The sequence below is a fragment of the Hypanus sabinus genome, chromosome 12 (genome assembly GCF_030144855.1).
Source record: "Hypanus sabinus isolate sHypSab1 chromosome 12, sHypSab1.hap1, whole genome shotgun sequence".
Classification (NCBI taxonomy): domain Eukaryota; kingdom Metazoa; phylum Chordata; class Chondrichthyes; order Myliobatiformes; family Dasyatidae; genus Hypanus; species Hypanus sabinus.
This window is the reverse complement of record NC_082717.1, coordinates 31,230,173-31,242,996: the sequence shown is the minus strand read 5'-3', so window position 1 is coordinate 31,242,996 and position 12,824 is coordinate 31,230,173. Positions and strand designations below refer to the sequence as shown.

Genomic DNA, 12,824 nt, shown 5'->3' with positions numbered 1-12,824 from the left:
TGAAAAAATGTGTGCAAAACAGCAGCTAGCTGGTGACAGCAAAATTGTTGGCACAGTTACAGACAGATGATGATTATAAATTGCTTTAGCTTCATTCTCACTTTTTATGATGTCATCTGACCCAACCAGCTGCACTGTAGCCTTCTAACGTCTTCATACTACACTCTGAAATATGACTGCTTTCTCCATTTGCATTTGTGATAGGTCATTCAAAGTCAATTTAGCCTACCTGCACAAATTGTACTTAGTGAGAAATTTATGCTGATTATCTATTTTTAATAATTTCTTTTGAAAAATAAAACTGATAAACAATCTTTGTGATAATTCAGAAAATGTTGCACCCTGTCAGTGCATCATTATTTTCATATTCTGTGATTTAAATATTGAGTTATGTAAGAGCAGTGCTCTCTTGGATATCAAAATATATCAGCTTCAAGCTGCATACGCTTTGTGCAGATTGAAGAATGGAATGCAAACATTTCAGGCCCAAGGTGTTTTAACCTCTGGGTCTCGTGGTTTCCAGTGGTGGATTTCCCATCTGCAGTCAACGGAATGGAAGAATTATCCATTTTCCATATGTAGTTTTGACTGGCTTTGACAGAGCAATTTAGAACAGGAATCCAGCACTTAAAAGGGAAAGTATCACTTTCCTGATATTGCTATCCTGAAGTGCAAGATAAGAATAGAAGATCACAATAAGTAAACACAGTAGACTATTTGGTCTTTTAGCCTTCTCGCCATTCAAAAAGAATATGGCTGATCATGTTCCTCTCAATAGGAATCCTGTCAGATTCCACCTATCACCTCCCAGCTTGTCACCTCATCTCCCCTCCCCCAGCTTCACTTATCATTTGCCACCATGCCCTCCTTCCCGACCCCCAGTATGTCCCCCTTCCCTTCCCTCACTTTCTTATTCTGGCTTCTTCCCCCTTCCTTTCCAGTCCTAAGGAAGAATCCTGGCTTGAAACCTCAAAAGTTTATTCACCTCCATAAATGTTACCTGACCTGCTGAGTACCTTCAACATGTTGTATGTCTTGCTCTGATAGAACACAACTACAGCTGTGAAGATCCCTGCTGCACCTGTTGACCCTGTGATCTCTGTCTCAGAGGCTGATGTTAGACTGTCTTTAAAGAGAGTGAACCCTCACAAGGCGGAATGTCCCAATGGAGTACCTGGTAATACTCTGAAAGCCTGTGCCAACCAACTGGCGGAAGTATTCAAGGACATTTTCCACCTCTCATTGCTATGGGCAGAAGTTCCCACTTGCTTTAAGAATGCAACAATTATATCAGTGCCAAAGAAGAATAATGTGGACTGCCGTAATGACTATCGCCCATTAGCACTCACATCGAAAGTGATAAAATGCTTTGAGATATTGGTTATGACTAGACTGAACTCCTGCCTCAGCAAGGACCTGGACCCATTGCAATTTGCCTATTGTCACAATAGGTCAATGGCAGATGCAATCTCAATGGCTCTTCACACAGCTTTAGACCACCTAGACAACACAAACACATATCAGGATGACGTTAATCGACTATAGCTCAGCATTTAATACCATCATTCCCACAATCCTGATTAAGAAGTTGCAGAACCTGGGCCTCTATACCTCCCTCTGTAATTGGATCCTCAACTTCCTAATCGGAAAACCACAGTCTGTGCAGATTGGTGATAACATATCCTCTTCGTTGATGATCAACACCAGCACATCTCAGGGGTGTGTGCTTAGCCCACTGCTCTACTCTCTGTATACACATGACTGTGTGGCTAAGCATAGCTCAAATACCATCTATAAATTTGCTGACAATACAACCATTGTTGGTAGAATCTCAGGTGGTGACAAGAAGGTGTACAGGAATGAGATATGCCAACTAGTGGAACGATGCCACAGCAACAACCTGGCACTCAATGTCGGAATGACTCAATGATGGAAAAGCTTGTTGTGGAATTCAGGAAGGGTAAGATGAAGGAACACATACCAATCCTCATAGAGGGATCAGAAGTGCAGAGAGTGAGCAGCTTGAAGTTCCTAGGTGTCAAGATCTCTGAGGATCTAACCTGGTCCCAACACATTGATGCAGTTATTAAGAAGACAAGACAGCGGCTATACTTTATTAGGGGTTTGAAGAGATTTGGCATGTCAACAAATACACTCAAAAATGTCTATAGTTGTACCGTGGAGAGCATTCTGACAGGCTCCATCACTGTCTGGTATGGAGGGGCTACTGCACAGGACTGAAAGAAGCTGCAGAAGGTTGTAAATTTAGTCAGCTCCATCTTGGGCACTAGCCTACAAAGTACCCAGGACATTGTCAGGGAGCATTGTTTCAGAAAGGCAGTGTCCATTATTAAGGACCTCCAGCGCCCAGGGCATGCCCTTTTCTCACTGTTACCATCAGGTAGGAGATACAGAAGCCTGAAGGCACACATTCAGCAATTCAGGTACAGCTTCCTCCCCTCTGCCATCTGATTCCTAAATGGAGTTTGAACCTTTGGACACTACCTCACTTTTTTAATATACAGTATTTCTGTTTGTGCATATTTTTAATAATCTAATCAATATATGTAATTGATATGCTTGTTTATTGTTATATTTTATTTTATTCATTATTATTATTATTATTTCTCTCTGCTAGATTATATATTCCATTGAACTGCTGCTGCCAAGTTAACAAATTGCACGTAACATGCCGGTGATAATAAACCTGATTCTGAACAACCTTATGTTTTTCCCATACCTCATTATGTTTCCTGCCTGAATCTCCTGTCTTCTGATTCCCTCATGCAAAATTTATTATTTCACAGCTCAGAAATACTTAAAAACTGAGCATCCTACTCAAAGAAATTTCTCCTCATCTCAATTCTCAAGACCTGACACTTTATCCTGATATTGTACTCATGTTCTAAATTTTCCAGCTCGAAATAAAAAAAACATCTTGACATTTACCCTCTCCATCGCTCTTAAAATCTTAGGTATTTCATTCTTTTAATATCCAGCAAGTGTGGGTCAAACTTACTTTTAAATGGACAGCTAGCTCATGGTTATTAATTCTCTTGACTACTGGTCTAATAACTTAATTATGATTCCATTCTAGCTCTAAGGTGAGCCAGAAGTAAGTTGCCTGGGCAGGTGAAAGGGGAGAACAGTTCTCCCATTCTCATGAACAGAAGAAAGAAACCCAGAATAAGTACTCAGATGACCTCAAGAAAGATAGCTGAAACAGTCATCAGCAGGAACATGAAGGCCCACCCGTCATCAATATATATCACAAACACCAAGGATCCCAAAATCAATCCCTACATATGCTACTAGTTATAAACTTCCAATCAGGAAAAAGCATCTCCCACCATTACCCATTGCCTCCTGTCACCAGCCAATTTTGGATCCAATCAGCCAATACACTTTGGATCCAATGTATTTTAAGCTTCTGGACAAGATTATCACACATGACTTCATCAAATATCTTGCTCAAGTCCACATGAACATGTACTGTTTTTCCATCAATTTCCTTTGTTAGCTCCTCAAAACAATTCAATCAAGGGAGATAGGATTTCTTGTTCACAAAGTAACCCTCTCTAATCAATCACTGCCTTTAAAAATGTACATGAATTCTTCTCTCTCAAGTCTTCTCCAATAGTTTTCTGACCACTGATGAAAGGCTCACTTTTTGCCAATAGCATCCTAATGTCTCAAATCTTGATGGGAGAGGCCTATCTGAACAGGTTGTCTGGCAAGAAAAACCTTACTACACTTCATAAAATGCTCAGTTTGTGAAGATTGTTATCTGTCAATGTCAAATCAGCTCTCACCTTCCTCGGGAGCAAAAGACCATTCTAAAGGACTTCTCTTGGGACATCTTCTGAGGAGAAAACACAACTTCTTCCATCTCTACCAAGTATCAGTACAAAAACTGACTCGACTGAACCTGTGGCTATTTACATTGATGTTCACATTGAAATCAAGTAAAGGTGAACAGGTGGTGTAGTAAAGTCAACCAGCTCCCCTCAGTGAGTGGTTCTATGCTACCTCTGTTGAGGATTGAGATTTTGGAACCCTAATAATGAAAGGACAACTGGTGGCCTCACACAAGCTACTGATAAATCCATTAAGAAATTGTACAACATAACTGTAAAAATGGAGAATTGCACACACAAAATGTTAGAAGAGACATTTTGGGCTGACATACTTCATGAGTCCTGGCAGTTTGTATGTATTATTGTGGATTTCCAGCATCTGCAGATTCTCCTGAGTGTTCAGCTGGAGCGGTTGGTTTTGAAGTTGTCTTACATTTGTAGTTTAAATTGAAGCACCAAGACTACTCCCAGTGGGCTCTCACAAAGGCTTCAACATTATAGTATTTGTACCTTTGGTGAACTACAATAAGCCAACATCAGGCAAGGAAACTGCAGCTCAAAGTGGCTGGACAAGTCTGTCTGGGCATCACTGCAATTTGCCCTCCCACAAATTATGATGTGCCACACCTCATAAGCATGTCAGGGGCAGGAACTTAATATCATCTCATGTTTTCAGCTTACTCCCTCAACAAAACTCAGCCCATGTGCCAGAAAACCAGCTGCATTAAATTGCTTTGACAGCAAATAAAGCACAACATTCTTCAGGCAGGCCCATACTGGCCACAAGTCACAGCTCTCCTCCACTTTCGGTGAAACCACTCGAGTGGGCAGTAAACCTTCCAAAAAATATACTATTGCTTTTAATAACTAAACTATTAATTGATATTTGCAAAGAAGTTGTTGCATTAATCACCTTTCTTACATTTTGTGATCAAGTTTTAAAGCTAATTGGAACAAATAGTGAATCTGTTCCCTCACAGCTCCAGCTCCCTGGGTTCAATCCCAACCTCTGGTATTGTCCGTGCGGAGGTTGTTTCCCATGAGTTTTCTCTTGGTGCTTCAATGTCCTTCCACATCCCAAACATGTGTGGGTTGGTAGATTAATTGGCCACTGAAAATTGCACCTTGTCTGTACACAAGTGGAAGACTGGCATCGCTGCTCAGAATATGCTGTGAATAAAATAGGTTCTAGCAGGATAAGTGTAAAAATGAGTGCTTGATACGATCTTGAGCCCACAAAATCTGTGCAATTGTTTCAATACTGTACATTCCTATGGTATCCTATGTTAGTATTATTCATGCATTCTAAAAAAAAGTCGGTCAGTGTTTCACAACTGATTACATCCTACTTTTATTTTGCATCATTTCAATCAATTCTTCCTCATCAGATACAATTTCCTACTGCTTTGCTTTCTTCATTCCTCCCAGCGTTGTCACTTGCTGTAACTTGCACTGCACTGTAATGGTGCAGCAAACTTTGAGTGATTTATTGTGAGTAGTTCCAGACCCATTCATGAACACAAATTTTGCACCAGCTTTGTGCTCAAGACAAGTGTTGTCCATGCACGGATTATATGAGAGCTGCCCTGGAGTGGTGGTGGTGCTGGGATGGAAGTATCTTAGGAGCCAAAACTATTCCACCATCAACTCCCCTCACCTACCTTTTAAAACGTCTATCTGTAATTGGTTGTGAGATTACAGCTGTAGCTCATCTTTATAATGTTATAAAGAAAAGCAAAGAGCCTGCACACTCAGAACCATTTGGAAATCCACCAAACACCAAACAAAAGGTATGCACATTCCCATGACCTTGGGCTTTGCAGCCCTTTTCCTTGAAGTACTGTTTCCAGTCAGTCAACTGTACCTAAAATCAATTCTCACAACGTATTACTCAAGGGTTGATTGGTTGGCAAAGCTTCAGGCTGCCCAGTTCAAATCACACTGGGTGCCTACAGAGGCAATGCCTGATGATTGATGCTTACACAAATTTGCCAGGCACTGCCTTTCTTTCTGGAGATGCTTCGGTTAGCTGTTACGATATCGTCAAGCAAAATTATAGTGAGTCAGTTACTTCAAAAGATTGTAATTTAATGAGGCCATGTAGCTCAGAAAAGTACTGTAGCATAGATATGCTCTTTGGAGGCTGGGGCAAGACAGAGGGAAGTTTAACATCTAGAGTTGACCTCAATCATTTAACACTAAAAAAGGTCAGAAATTAAAAAATTGTTTAATTTCATAACACTTTGAAATAGTCTCAGTGTCTATTCATGTGTAGAAAATAGAGATTACAGTTAATGCAATTGGAGGTCTGCAGATGTCAAGAGAATGCCTTGACAGGTCTTTGAGGTGAATGAGAAAGAGTTATTGAAATATGGTAGGGAAAAAAAGGACAAAAAGTTGAAGGACAAACCTGGGAATTTTAGACTATGTGGTAAAACTGAAATCAAAGAAGTCCAACCTCAGTAGGGAATATGAAATCATATCAAAAATATTATTTACAATCATATTGTTCAAGCAAGGATTAAAGGCAGTGAGAGATTGACTTGAATGGAAACATAAGTGAGAGATTAAGATTGAAAAGAAAGCTTTAAAAACTTGACTAGAAAAATGGCTTACAAAATTTTGAAAAGATTTATGAAAATAAGCAATGATTGATAACTCAAGAGTTCACAGAGAAGGTGCAAGGAAAATTTACAAGGATGTTTCCAAGGGTGGAGAATTATAGTTATGAAAAAAACACAAAGGAAAGCAGGAAAGTAAGGGAAGACTTAACTGAAGTATGATTTCACTGAGATGTTTAAAATTGAGAGGCCTGGACAGTGGAAACAAAGTGTCTTATTTTCCACAGGAAGGGCAAAATCTAGGGACTTTAGGATTAAGTTAATTCTCATGACTTTGGTCTCATTCTATCGATTAAATAGTCTTTGACTTCCCTTGCCAGTCAGAGAAAACATACAATATTGCAAACACCAGAGTGAAGGTAGAGTATTGGGAAGCTTTTAAGAACCAACAGAAGGCAACTAAAAAGCCATATAGAGAGAAAAGCTGAAATATGAAGGTAAGCTAGCCAATAACATAGAAGATACAAAATGTTTTTTCTGATATGTAAAAGAGTGAAAAAAAGATAGTGGATATCAGACCACTGGAAAATGATGCTGGAGTGGTAGTATTGGAGGATAGAGAAGTGGTGGATAAAGTTGAGAAGCATTTTGCAACAGTCTTCACTGTGGAAGACATGAGCTGAATGCTAGGAGAATGTCAGGGGGCAGAAGTGAGTGTCATTGCTATTAGTAGGAAGGTGCTTGGGAAGCTGAAAAATGTGAATGTAGGTGTGTCACCTGAACCAGATGGACTATACCCCATGGTCTCAAAGAGGTCACTGAAGTGATCGTGGTGGCGTTAGTAATGATTGTTCCTCATGATTGTTCAAGAATCACTAGATACTGGAGTGGTTCTGGAGGACTAGAATATTGCAAATATCAATCCACTCTTTAAGAAGCGAGGGAGGAAGAAGAAAGAATTATAGGCCAGTTAGCCTGACTTCAGGGGTTGGAAAGATGTTGGAATCTTTTATTAAGGATGAGTTTTAGTGGCACTTGAAGGCACATGGCAAAATAGGCCAAAGTCAGCATGTTTTCCTGAAGTGGAGATCTTTCCTTACAAATCTGTTGGAATTCTTTGAGGAAATAACAGGAAGGATAGACAAAAGAAAGTCAGTGGATGTTGAACAGGTACTTTGGATCTGTCTTCACTAGGGAAGACACAAACAATCTCCCAGATGTAATAGTGCCCAAAGGAACTAGGGTAAAGGATGAACTGAAGGAAATTTATATTAGGCAAGAAATGGTGTTGGATAGACTGTTGAGTCTGAAGGCTGGTAAGTTCCCGGGACCTGATGTCTGCATCCCAGGGTACTTAAAGAGGTGGCTCTAGAAATCGTGGATGCATTGGTAATTATTTTCCAATGTTCTATAGATTCAGGAACAGTTCCTACTGATTGGAGGGTGGCTAATGTTGTCCCACTTTTCAAGAAAGGAGGGAGAGAGAAAACAGGGAATTATTGACCGGTTAGCCTGACATCGGTGGTGGGAAAGATGCTAGAGTCAATTATAAAAGAAGAAATTACAACACAATTGGATAGCATTAGAAGAATCAGTCCAAGTCAGCATGGATTTATGAAGGGAAAATCATGCTTGACTAATTTTCTGGAGTTTTTTGAGGATGTAACTATGAAAATGGACAAGGGAGAGCCACTGGATATAGTGTACCTGGACTTCCAGAAAGCTTTTGATGAAGTCCCACATAGGAGATTAGTGGGCAAAATTAGGGCACATGGTATTGGGGGCAGAGTACTGACATGGATTGAAAATTGGCTGGCTGACAGAAAACAAACAGTAGTGATTAACGGGTCCCTTTCGGAATGGCAGGCTGTGACCAGTGGGGAACCGCAAGGTTCGGTGCTGGGACCACAGCTGTTTACAATATACATTAATGATTTAGATGAAGGGATTAAAAGCAACATTAGCAAATTTGCTGATGACACAAAGCTGGGTGGCAGTGTGAATTGTCAGGAGGATGTTATGAGAATGCAGGGTGACTTGGACAGGTTGGGTGAGTGGGCAAATGTATGGCAGATGCAGTTTAATGTGGATAAATGTGAGGTTATCCACTTTGGTGGCAAGAACAGGAGGACAGATTACTATCTAAATGGAGTCAAGTTAGGAAAAGGGGAAGTACAATGAGATCTAGGTGTTCTTGTACATCAGTCAATGAAAGCAAGCATGCAGGTACAGCAGGCATTGAAGAAAGCTAATGGCATGCTGGCTTTTATAACAAGAGGAATTGAGTATCAGAGTAAAGAGGTCCTTCTGCAGCTGTATAGGGCCCTGGTGAGACCCCAGCTGGAGTATTGTGTGCAGTTTTGGTCTCCAAATTTGAGGAAGGACATTTTTGCTATTGAGGGAGTGCAACATAGGTTCACAAGGTTAATTCCCAGAATGGCGGGACTGTCATATGTTGAAAGATTGGAGCGACTGGGCTTGTATACACTGGAATTTAGAAGGATGAGAAGGGATCTGATTGAAATATATAAGATTATTAAGGGATTGGACTCACTGGAGGCAGGAAGCCTGTTCCCGCTGATGGGCGAGTCCAGAACTAGAGGCCACAGTTTAAGAATAAGGGGTAGGCCATTTAGAACAGAGATGCGGAAAAAAATTTTCACCCAGAGAGTGGTGGATATGTGGAATGCTCTGCCCCAGAAGGCAAAGGAGGACAAATCTCTGGATGCATTCAAGAGAGAGTTAGATAGAGCTCTTATAGATAGCAGGGTCAAGGGATATGGGGAGAGGGCAGGAACGGGATACTGATTGTGGATGATCAGCCATGATCACAGTGAATGCCGGTGCTGGCTAGAAGGGTTGAATGGCCTACTCCTGCATCTACTGTCTATTGTTTATTTGGATTTTCAGATGGCCTTTGACAAGGTGCTGCACCAGGAGGCTGCTGAACAAGACAAAAATCCATGGCATTACTGGAAAGATACTAGCATGAAGGGAGGATTAATTGACTGACAGAAGGCAATAAATGGGAATAAAGGGGGCTTTCTCTGGTAGGCTGCTGGTGACCAGTGGTGTTCCACAAGGGTCATGTTGGACTGCTTTTTTTCATGTGTCAATGATTTGGGTGAAGAAATTGATGGCTTTGGGGACAATACGAAGATAGGTGGGAGAGCAGGTAGTTTTGAGGGAGCAGGGAGTCTGTAGAAGGGCTTACACAAATCGGGAGAATGGGCAAAGAAGTGGCAGATGAAATATAGTGTGGGGAAGTGCAGGGTCATGCACTTTGGTCGAAGGAATAAAAGCATAAATGAGGAGAAAATTCCTAAATCAGAGGTGCAAATGGACTTAGAAATCCTCATGTAATACTCCTGAAGGTTAACTTGCAGCTCGAGTCAGTGGTAAGGAAGGCAAATGCAATGCTTGCATTCATTTCGAGTGGACTAGAATACAAAAGCAAGCATGTTTATTTGGCATTGGTCAGACTACATTTGGAGTATTGTGAGCAGTTTTGGGACGCTTATCTAAGAAAGGATGTGCTGGCATTGGAGAGGGTCCAGAGGAGGTTTACGGGAATAATTCCAGGAATGAAAGGGTTAACATAGGAGGACCATTTTGTGGCTCTAGGCCTGTACTCACTAAATCTTAGCAGAATGAAAGGGGATCTCAATGAAATCTATTGAATAATGAAAGGCCAAGATAGAGTGGACGTGGAGAGGATGTTTCCCACTGTGATGGAGTCTAGGACCAGAGGGTACAGCCTCAGGATAGAGGGACATCTATTTAGAGTGAAGATGAGGAAAAATTTCTTTAGCCAGAGGATGGTGAGTCAGCAGAATTTATTGCCACAGATGTCTGTGCAGGCCAAGTCATTGGGTATATTTAAGGGGTGGTTCACAGATTCTTGATTAATCAAAGCAGCAAAAATTACAGGGACAAGGTAGGAGAAAGTGGGTGAGAGGCATAATAAATCAGCCACAATGAAATAGCTGAGCAGATGAACAGCCTAAATCTGCTCCTGTGCCTTAGAGTCTTAATTGGAATGAGGATCAGGGCTCTGATAAAAAATTATTTCGCTCAATGAGTTATGGGGTGTGCTGGTTGCTGCCTGGAGGGTGATAAGGGTACATACTTCAAAAAAAAATCTGGCTGAACATTTCAAGAGCCATGACTTGCAGGGATCTTTGGACTAAGATCTGGCATATGGGAATCTGAGAAAGGATCATTTGTTAAAACGATGACCAAATAAAGTTGTATGAACTATGCTGGAAAACAATTACTTGTGATATGGGAGTGATTTTTATTTTGTGGTACATATTAATGATTTAGACCTAAATATAGTGGCCATGGATGATATAAAGCTTGGCTATATTGTAAAGAGTTTGGCTTTAGTAGGATACAGATATCCTACACAGTATGGTTGATGGTGAGCAAACAATTCATTCAGAGAACAGTGAGATAATTCACATGGTGAGCACAAGACATCAAAGCAGAAATATGCTATTCAGCGCATTGAGTCTGCTCTGTCATCCCATTATGGCTGATTTATTATCCCTCTCACACCCATTCTCCTGCCATCGCCCCATAACCTTTGATGCTCCGAGTAAACAAAAACCTATCAACCTCAACTTTAAATATATCCAGTGGCTTGGCCTGCACAGACATCTGTGGCAATGAATTCTACAGATTCACCGCCCTCTGGCAAAAGGAATTCCTCATTTCCATTTTAAACAGACGTCTTTCTACTGAGGTTGTGCCCACTGGTCCTAGCCCAGCTCCTACAGAAAGCATCTTCTCCACATCCACTCTAACAAGGGCTTTCAATATTTGCCAGCACACCTTTTCTTAGATAAAGGACTTAAAACTACACAAAATACTCAAAATGGTGACTGACTAATGCCTTATAAAGCCTCAACATCCTCAACATTACATCGTTGCTCTTATATTCTGGTCCTCTCAAAATGAATGCTGACATTGCATTTGCCTTCCTCACCACCAACTAACCTGCAAGTTAACCTTTAGGGTGTCCTGCATAAGGACTCCCAAGTCCATTTGCACCTCAGATTTTTTAATTTTTTTGCCCTGCTGAAAAATAGTCAACACCTTTATTTCTTCTACCAAAGTGCATGGCCGTAACCCCTTTACACTACATTCCATCTGCCACTTATTTGCCCATTCTCATAATCTGTCCAAGTCCTTTTACAGACTCCATGCTTCAACATTATCTACCACTCCACCCATCTTCATATCATCTGCCAACTTGGCCTCAAAGCCATCAATTCCGTCATCCAGATCATTAACACAACTTGAAAAGGAGCGGTGCCAACACCAATCCCTGTGCATCACCATTAGTCACTGACAGCCAACCCAGCAAAGACTCCCTTTATTTCCACTCTTTGCCTCCAGCCAGTCAACCAATCTTCCATCCATGCTAGTATGGCTCCTATAAATCCACGGGCTCTCATCTTATTTAGCAACCTCATGTGCAAGACCTTGTCAAAAGCCTGAAAATCCAAGTAAACAACATCCTTTTTCTGCTCCAACTGTTATTCCCTCAAATAGTTCTTCAAAAATTTGTCAGGCAAGATTTCCCTAAAGGAGACTATGCTGACTTTGAGACTTACAAGAAGGGAAAGGAAGGTGTTAGTAGGTGTGAAAGAATACAGGGATCTTGGTGTGTATTTCAAGAAATGAGGAAAAAGCTCTTTTACTTGGGTTCAGAGAGTGATTAAGATTCAGAACTTAATTCCTGAAAGGCGCAACCCATTTCAGCGATGTTTTGAAGTGTTTTTGAACAGCTGCTCCAGGGATATGACTAGACAGCTCCTTTTGTACCGGTACTCATCATAATGGGCTAAATAGCCGCCTTCTGTGAAAGACATTTCCACTGATTCTTTCCTTCCCAACCATCTGGGGCTATTGCAACAGAGAAAGCAAGGGAGAGGCTATAACGTCAATTAAAACGGTCATTAAGAATTTGTTAAAGAGGCCAGAGAAGTTTACCTTGGTATTAAACTGAAGCATTAATACAGAAATAGTGATGAAATTATCCATAAGAAAGTCCATCAATCGCCCTACTTCTAGCCCAGGCCGAACCTCCGGGACAAACCCAGCAAGAGGACACTGTTGACTTACCCCTAACCTGACACCGCCATTCTCCTTGGCTGCGGTGGAGCGCGCCTCCGTGGCGCGGCCACGAAGATGGAGCGCGCCTCAGCGGCCCGGCCCCGCCTGCACTGAACCTTCTTCAGCGGCGCACAGCGGCACCTGCTGGTCAGCGGCCGCACACATTGGCAGTGACCCTGGTCCGGGAAAGAGAGCTGAGAGCAGAGAGAAACCTCAATTTTAACGAGTTCTGACAGTTTCTCGTGAATGAACGCTGAGAGAACTCTGTTCCGGGTGAAACTGT

At 41.4% G+C, this 12,824-nt stretch overlaps 1 protein-coding gene across 4 annotated transcripts in view; it reads right to left on the bottom strand.

Moving 5' to 3' along the window:
- ppm1ba (protein phosphatase, Mg2+/Mn2+ dependent, 1Ba) overlaps window positions 1-12,603 on the bottom strand; it is a 211,829-nt gene extending 199,226 nt beyond the window's left edge. The window contains exon 1 of one of the 4 annotated variants that reach the window (XM_059985720.1): window positions 12,551-12,603. The gene's annotated coding sequence lies outside the window, so the exon portion shown is untranslated. Of the gene's footprint in view, window positions 1-12,418; window positions 12,493-12,550 lie in introns of those variants that run through there. The other 3 variants (XM_059985719.1, XM_059985722.1, XM_059985721.1) reach the window with 3 other exon arrangements.
- Window positions 12,604-12,824: the final 221 nt, after the last annotated feature.